Here is a 7,371-nt window from a genome sequence, read left to right as displayed (position 1 = left end):
TAGTAGCTCCCCTTTAAACACTATTCATACCCTTGAACTTGTCCATAGTTTGTTGCACTATATATTATTTCATATTAGAACCACAAAATCTATGTCTTTTATTGAAAATGTACATAACAGAACAACATACATGAGCACTCAGTTGGGTAGCTGAAGGGAACTGATGCTTAGTTTTCAAAATTCTTTGAAATGACACCTTAGATTTAGGCCTGGACTTCAACTAGGCCATTCTAAAACATGAACTGGCTTCAGTCTAAGCAATGAATTTGTAGAGCTGGCTCCATATTTAGAAGACGTGTCCCTCTGGCACAGAAAATGGCTTTTTGGGTTGCAAAGGTTTGGATTGTGGTGATAAATGTCCACCACAATAAAAAAAATAAAAAAAAGTCTTACTCCAGGTTTTCTTCCAGGGTTTCTGGCAACATAATGCTGCCACCACCAGTGTTGTATTTCTCTTATGCCGAAAGAACTTTGCACGTTAGCCAAACAGCTTGGTTTGGGTCCCAATCGGAACAGGTTATTTATTAATTTTTCAAACATAAAAATGTAGATCTTTAAATGGTCAACAATTGAGCATTGAGCAACTGAAAAAGTCACAGAAAGAGATTGCTGCACATTAGAAAACACAAGGACACTGCTTAAAAAAACAGACATGACAAATAGCACCATATTGCTCAATACTGCTTACTTATAAACCGTAAAAGTTATATGCTTATGGCTTTTCAAAACATTCCACTCTGTCCCTACATGTCAACGCCATAAACCAAGAAGCTGACGCACCAGCGCCACACCTTGTCCCTTTTTATTTTTTACAACCGCAGATACATTTGCGTATCCATTGCTTTCCTCCGCGTACAGTATCTCTTTCAACAGTTTTCTGAGCCTTCGGGTTTCTAAATGCCATGCTGTGCTCCGTTTTGCACACACGGTGGCGCTGCTTCCCCATGAAACCAACCGAGCCCCCCCACCCCCGCGGTCTTTCTGCTTTATGAGCTCACATAATAACTACCTGGCTGTAATGATATGGGCTCCCGACATAATGAGCGGCTGTAACTGAAACTCAGGAAGGCGCACGATTTTCAATTTCCGACAGAATAAAGATAGACGCGCTCCAAATGACTCTGAACAGGGCTGTCATTAGGCTGCAGCGGCTCCTCAAACGTGGGGCTTGGCGAGGACGAGCACAGCGGCTCTATGGGGGACGCGCAGGTCCACGTGTGTTTTAAGCAGCAGAATGTTGAGGTATGCTTTCTGATAAAAAAAAACAACAAAAAAACATTTTTGTACTCCCATTTATCTCACTGTTGCTAAGACAGATTTCAAATCATAGCTACTGTGTTATTTTCTTCTGTAATCATTGGTTGGTATTATCAAAGTTTAATCTCTTACTCAAATAGTGGGATTCCTTCAAATGGCCACATGGTCAGTTTAAGACGTCAGTGGAGACGGTATCAAAATGTTTCCATCAAAAAAAAAGTTTTTTTGTTTTTTTTTTGTAATATATTGGAGACCATTGCTGAAATTGTAAATGATACTACATTCAAATTTGGATTTTTGTCAAGACTATAACAAAGTATTATAACAAGATTATAACAAAGTGATGTCAGATTTTCTGCCACGTTATTACGTTATTGAGATTTGAATCGAATGCACTATTCGATTCAAATCTCGCTTCACAACTTAATCCACGCTTTCTGCCATTAACTCCGGACTCCTCCAGCAGAATTTCTACCGGGCCAATCAGTGAACAGGAAGAAAAGTTGGGAACGACGACGTCAATTTTCTGCAATGTTTTACAATCCTCATGTGCCTGGAGTTTTAACAATGGCAGCGGTGGAAGTGAACGAATCCATGTTGACCAAGCTTCCAAACATAATTAAAGTTGACAACCAAGTTGTTCGGCTCCGCACTTCTTTCTTTCCAGTGGAGGACGGTTGCTTACAGCGCAGGCAACTTTGGGTAAGCTTCATAGCATCGGACTGGCGCATTACAGACGTCAGGGGCGAACGCTGGCAATCGTTTCTCAATAGTCGAGACCCTCTGTACGAAACAAAGCGTAGAACATGAGACTGGTTTTTACTAGGCTACATTATCACTGGATTATTGTTCATTTTGTGCTTTGATTACCTGTCTGAGAAAAATGGGATTTCTTCACATTCTGAGAACCTGAAGAATCATAGCATCACCATATTTCTGCAACAATTTGACTGACTTGCTTTTCTTGCTGTTGTAAATGTTCCTAAGCATTTGTCTTTTTTGTAAGCGAGCAAAAAGTGTAGTCTCTTCAGTTCGTCCAGCTGACCAGCAGAGTGCAGGTGGTGGAGGGACGAACCAGCTTTACGTTAAGCTCCAAACATCGTAACTTCTTAGCAAAACTGTCACTTTGGAGCTTCCACTGACATTCTCAATAAAAGAACCTCGAACCATTAAAATGGCATGATGGGGAAATTTGACGATTTTCAAAGCAAGCAAAGCTTTTTGAACCCTTCATATACCTTTATGGCCGTGAATAATGGCTCGCAATGTCGCTCAGTTCCAACATCTTAGAAAAGCCTTTGTAAACCTTCCAAGACTGAAATCAATGTTGATGATTTTATTTCTTCTGTTCTTGAAGTTCTTCAGATCAGGATATGAAATGTTGCTTTTTGAAATCCTTCAGTAAAATTCATGTGGTCAGACAGGTTCTGTTTCAGTGATTTCTAAACTTCAGATTGTGTTTTATCACTGGGCCAGGCTGCTTTGGATAGACTTTCCCCCCGTAATCAAAGTCATAATTAAAGATCTGAAACACTGAAGTGTAACGAAACTGAATGCAAGAGGGAAAGTAATTTTTCCCCAAATTGTTACGTAAATCCAACATTACTCTCATTTGAGGGTCTCTCTGAACTAGTTTCACAGCATTTATTTTAACGGTCCTCAGAAATGAGTTTGAACCAAACGTAGAGTAAAAGATCAAAACCAAGTTGTTGACAATAAGAAGACACGAGAAGAAGCCTCATCATTGTTTACCGGCCACCATTTTGAAATAACTAATGACCTGAAGAAGATCGAATATGATATAATTAGATGGTTAAATGCTTTCAAATATTTTTACCATCAGTGGGTTTGAGGTAAAGACTGTAGGAGACTTTGTAAAAGACGTTTCTTCACTTAAGATAACGTTAGTCTTTTATTCGCTAAGTAGTTAACACATGCTATGTTATGCTAGCTATGGTCTGTGTTCACACTTTGGCCAAAAGATTTGGCCAGAAAGTTGGTTTACACAAACTAAGAAGCTATAACTTTTTTCTATTAAAAAATTTAGTGCAATTAAACTGCTAGGTTTTTGGAACAATTGTGTTTTCAACATTGTTTGAACATTATTAATATAATAATGTAAGCTTGTTTGAAATAAAGATCCAAAGAGGAGGATAAAATATTCTTTTCTATTGCTACATGTCAAAATAAAATAATTATTTCATCATGTGGTCAACAAAAGTTTTATTAAAATGTATGAGGGTTTTTTAATCAGATCACTTTTAATGCAAAACTAAACTGAACACAGAATCCTTTATTTTAACCCAAATATTACTTTATTCAGGAATTCAAGTATCGATTCTTTTCAACTCAAGTCTTTTGACCTCAGATGGAAAATCTAACCCAGTTAGAACCTCGATTGAATCAATGGGTTGGTTTAACCCTACTGAACTGAATCAATTAAGGATGAAGGACTGGCTCAGAAGAAAAAATAGAGGAGATTGTTTTCAATTCAGCAGGTGCTATAGTACATAAATACCTCCAAAATCCTAATTTAACATGGAAATGAATGTGCTCAGTCTCTAAAATTTTAAACTTGGGTTTTAAGTAAAAGTACTTACGTGTTTGATTTAAAAACAACCAGGAGTTTACAAAGGAAAAACCAACATCTAAGGCACTGAAGACCTTACCTGCATTGGTTATGGTTCATGATTCAAAAAAAGAAGAAAGAAAGACTGGGGGGCGGCGGGGGGAACTGCATCAACGGGAGGGTTGTAAGGCAAAAACACTCACAGGCTCATCTCACATTTTTACAAAATATATTAATGATCCCCAAGACTATAATGAGGCATGGTGAGGTAAAAGCGAATTATGTGGATTTGTTTTTGGAAGGTGAGCATCTCATTACATCTGGGTTAACATTGCCAAACATGGTGGTGGCAATCATGAACTCGGTATTCTAGCAGAAACCCCTGAAGGAGAGAGTCCTGCCATCGGTTTATGTTCATAAGGCAAGGTCTGGACTGAAATCCAATTGAGATGTTTTGGCATGACCTTAAATAGGTGTTTCTTGCTTGAAAATCCTCCAATGCGGCTGAACTGAAAATAATTCTGCTGAGAAAAGTGTGCCAAAGTTCCTTCACAGTGATGTAAAAGTCTAATCACCAGTTATCTAAAATGCTTGATGGTAACTTTAAGCACCATGGTTGGTACTAAGGATTCAACCAATTAATCTACTAACCATTAATTGCAAATTGATGGTTTAATATATTAAAATTAGTTCCAGTCGGTTAACTAATGGCGTCTTCTTAGACCTTCTTCTAGTGTTTTAGTTTGGCCGCCATCCAGCAGAGGGTGCTGGTGGTCATCCTTAAACGGAGCCGTACAGAAACAAAGATGGCGGAGCCAGACCTGAACGGTAAAGAGAAACAGCCCAGAAGGAGTCTGTGGTGGGATGGAAAGTCCACTTAATGTGGTTCTGTTTTGAAATATAGCTACACGAAAAGTTCACCTTGATAGCGCTCATTTCGTCAACTTCTCGTTCAAAAATGATTGATGTGATAGAAAGGTAAGATAAATAAAGCAGAAAAATTGTAACGTGATGGGGAAAAATATTGTGGCAATAAGGACGTGAATTAATGCACTTCATGGCGTAAAGTTTTAAATCTCCTTCCAGGTCAAACCGTATTTCTGTATACATCTGTTAATGGATGATTAAATGTGTCACATATTTTATTTTTTTCGTCTTTTATTTTTCTATATTCTGCAACCTAAGAGGTTCGTGTTTTGTTATTGTATATAAACATGTCTATGTTTAATCATGTGAGAATACCATAATGTTCAGTGTGTAACACTGCAGACACAAAATAATGTAAGAATTTAATGTTTTTATTTAAATTAAGCACATCATGAAAAATGTAACTCTTATATGAAAGACGGTTCGCGCTCTTGATACCAGAGTAAACTCAGGTTTTTAAGAAAAATGGCCGCTTATCAATTAATTGTTAGTTGATGGATAAGATCATTAATAACTAGTCGGTGAAATAGCGTACGGGGCTCACGAGCAGTTAAGCTTCCAGGTTGATTTGGATAGATGTTCCCCTTAATAAATGACAACTTCGTTTCAAATCCGAATTGGGTTATATTTGACCCGATATTAAAATGTGAAATATGTCAACGTACGTTGTTGCCCACAGAGCACCGTGCAGCTGCCCGGAGCCTCTCCGGCTGGGGACGCGAGTCTTCTCTCCGTGAGGGCTTCAAAGAGCTCAAGTGTTATTTCAGGCCAGCATTGATAGACATGCGCACAGCTGATGGACGAGAGGCACATCTGCACTGACGTCACCACCCACCCCCTCTGTGCAAAAAAAAAAAAGAAAGAAAGAAAGCAGGCAGCCAATTTGAAGCCGTCCTGGACATACCCGGTCCTCTGCGCAGTGAGGAGAAGCAGCCTCCCAGCCAACTTTTGCTGCTGTTTGATGCACTAACCCCCCCACCCCCCTCTCTCTCTCTTTTCCTCCTCTATCCAAACCTTCCAGAGCTTCGCTGAGCCACAAGCATGAACACAAAGTCCAGATTATAAAGGAGAGTAGATAGACTTTAAATGGACCCTTCTGCTGCAAGTCCAATACTCCTCTAAAAAAAAAAAAAAAAGCTGAGTAAGAACTCTTTTTTTTTTTTTGTAGTTTTTGTAGTTTTTAAGGGGGGGGGGGGGAGAGAACTCACTGCAGATCCAGAATAGGATGGCAGAATTCAAAAAGGAGATGAGAAGAGCATAGTGGAGGACGTTTGTGTGCGGAACTTTAAAAAGGAAAAAAAAAAAAAAGAAGAAGAAGGGCTGGAGAAGACTTTTGTGCCGAGCTTCACTTTGCACACTCGGACCGGAGCTGACAATGAGGATGGGCATGGTAAATCTCTTCCCCACACTCCTCTCTCTCACCTCTCAGGGAGCAGGTCGGTATCTTCGCGCTGCGTTTCTCGGTGCGTGCAGTTTAATCCTCACAGGCTGTTTTTTTTTTTTTTTTTGCACTGCCGCATTTACATACAGCCTCAGTTTATTTCGGGCGACGAGAGTTGAAGCCTGGGGGGGTAGTAGCTCTGGGAGCCGGTTGCATGGAGATAAACGCGACGTTTTACGCGCAGGTTTTTTTTTTCTCTCTCTCTCTTTTTTTCTTTCTTTTATGCCTGCAGAGTGTGAGGTTCCGCAGGATGGCCGTATGCAAACTTTGAAGTTCTCCACGTTGCATGCAGCAAATAATTAGAATGTTAATAATAATAATAACAACAAGAAGCGGCGAGGTTTATTTTGATTAGTTGGGGCTGCCGGAGGGTTGCGTTTGAGGTACCGGTGTAATGCATGCGGGCCGGCTGCCAGCTGTCTGGGTCAGAGTGGCCAAGTAGGCTGAGCTATGTCTGGACCGCTGGAGCTCCACAGCTGGGGGAAATACACTCATAACCCGCGATGTTCTCCGAGTCACTTTCGCCACACTTCTCTTCCCCCCCGTTTTTTTTTTTTTAAATCAACCGGACGTGTCCCCGCGTCAGAAATCATCGACGCGCAGAAATTCGATCACGCCGACTTTTTGGGGGGGGGATTCACGCGCGCGCCTTTCAACACGTCACAAATCCTCCGGTTTTTAAGTCCCACCGAGTCGGTCATTAAACTGTCATCAATGTGTGATTAATAAGACGCAAAGAGTAAAGTGAAGGAATCTGTCGAGGAACCTGTTGAAACTGGGAGACGCGTTTGGGTTCTGCCTTCATTCATCTGCCCGGAGCTTTGGGCTGTTTTTAGCGGAAGATGAGGTGAAGCAAAACCTTCTGTTTAACCAGCAGACAGTGGTGGTTCTTACAAGAGCGGTGCCCTTCCTCGCCACCCCTCCCACAAGTCAGCAGTTTGCAGAATCATCTTCCGTTTGCCTCTAGTCTTTCAGGGTATGTTTTTATCAGCCCAAGCTCAGTAAGTTTGGGTGATGAGCTTCAGCGAACATCAGTTTAAAGCCATTCCATTGTAAGGTCTTGCTTACTGAATGTGAGGCAGTATGTAGACTGGTCTCCTAACTCCACATAGGCCCCCATCCATTTTCCCTTCAGAGGAACAGCATCCCCGCAGTATGGCTCTTCCACCACCATGCT

The 7,371-nt window shown here is 40.7% G+C and overlaps 1 protein-coding gene across 2 annotated transcripts in view; it reads left to right on the top strand.

Moving 5' to 3' along the window:
- Positions 1-5,325: 5,325 nt before the first annotated feature.
- The window catches only part of adamts6 (ADAM metallopeptidase with thrombospondin type 1 motif, 6), an 80,233-nt gene continuing 78,187 nt past the window's right edge, over positions 5,326-7,371 (top strand). The window contains exon 1 of one of the 2 annotated variants that reach the window (XM_028026155.1): positions 5,326-6,143. The gene's annotated coding sequence lies outside the window, so the exon portion shown is untranslated. The remainder of the gene's footprint in view (positions 6,144-7,371) is intronic. The other variant, XM_028026153.1, reaches the window with a different exon arrangement.

Source organism: Xiphophorus couchianus, chromosome 8, assembly GCF_001444195.1.
Source record: "Xiphophorus couchianus chromosome 8, X_couchianus-1.0, whole genome shotgun sequence".
Classification (NCBI taxonomy): Eukaryota; Metazoa; Chordata; class Actinopteri; order Cyprinodontiformes; family Poeciliidae; genus Xiphophorus; species Xiphophorus couchianus.
Note: the sequence above shows the minus strand (reverse complement) of the source record. Positions and strands in the feature narration are given on the sequence as shown.